Below are 1,509 nucleotides of genomic sequence, written 5' to 3'. Positions count from 1 at the left end.
AAAACAACCTCGCTCTGATACTAATTGAAGGATGATAGCCCCAATAGGATCGTTTCTTGGATATCTTAATTCACCATACAACGATTAATTCCTAACATGCTCCTATGAATTTAAGTGCTGCACATAGGAGTTAGAAATACCTGAAGAATTCCTAAGAATTCATCAATTCATCGCTGAACAGGTCAGCCAACTTCAAGCCTTCGTTTGAAGCCTCAAATGTTCTCCAATCGTATTTTGTCTAGAAATACGACTTCTTCCTTTTCGAAAGAGCATTCCGTGGCCACCTATTTCTTCCAAATCCGAGTTCTAGAGGAAGTTATGGCCGTTCTTAAAAAACTGCCAGAACTTGATTTCCTGCAAAAATCTGACTCCAGCTCAAATCTTCTGAACTGTATCCCGCTCAACTCCCACCGTTAGATGGACAACGAGCTGTGAGAATTCCCAAGGAAGAATTAGCCTTGTCAAGTCGGCGCCCTATGCAGCTCTCTGGAAACCCTAAATATCGTATGTATTTTTCCTGAGAGCAGACAACTGTATTTAAAGACAAAATACAGTCCTAGGGCACCAGAACTGTGATAGGCGAAAATTCTCCTACTAGGGCACATGAGACTTTGGGCCAGTCCAGGGACCAGATACAAGGAATAAAGATGGGCCTCTAATGAATTAATTTCTATGATCAGCCCAGATCATAATTAATTCACAAGTATTAATTCATTCCACTAGAGAATCAATACTGACTTACCCCTTTATTGTCGGTGATGAGTCGGGGCTTGTATTTAGACTTATTAAATCTTCGTATTTAAAATATCCGACATCCATTAATTAATTAGAGCTCTGACAGCTTAAATTAATTAATCTCTTTGTAATCCTTAAGCAGTACCACTCAAACTTTATTATTGCGCCTGAACTTAATCAACCTGCAGGTTTTAACGCAATAAACCTTATTGAGCTCCTTAAGGAGATGTCATTATCCTATACCGGATACGGGTACTAATACAAATGATCAAATATCATATATTGACCGCTATCACCCAAGATACAGAGTACTCAAGTTACTATATAACTCTCACCCATAATAAGTCAAAGTGATATATGAATCAACATATATGTTTGAAATCTTATTAGTATTAAGATTCTATTAAGTCACCGAGATCTTGATTCTTCACTTATGTCAGAGAGAAGAATACATCTCACTGTGATCCTATCAATACGTTATGACGTACCAGTATAGACAAGTAGTCAAGACAAACTCCTTCCATCTATACTGCAGCCTAAAACAATGACTCGTCCTAGAGTCATCTCGGCTGTGATCATTTTATATCTCTTAAGGTTATTCCAATTATATGGTCTTCTGTTATCTACATCACACCATATAATCTACTTATATAGAGATAAAGGACATACATATGCAATCATGAACACAATCAGATAGGAGATTAAATAGTGAACACAGGAAACATTGTATACAAGCATAAAATGTTCTTGCTTTCAGTATACAAATCCAACACA

Source organism: Salvia miltiorrhiza, chromosome 2 (genome assembly GCF_028751815.1).
Source record: "Salvia miltiorrhiza cultivar Shanhuang (shh) chromosome 2, IMPLAD_Smil_shh, whole genome shotgun sequence".
In the NCBI taxonomy this organism is placed as follows: domain Eukaryota; kingdom Viridiplantae; phylum Streptophyta; class Magnoliopsida; order Lamiales; family Lamiaceae; genus Salvia; species Salvia miltiorrhiza.
This window is presented reverse-complemented; position numbering follows the sequence as displayed.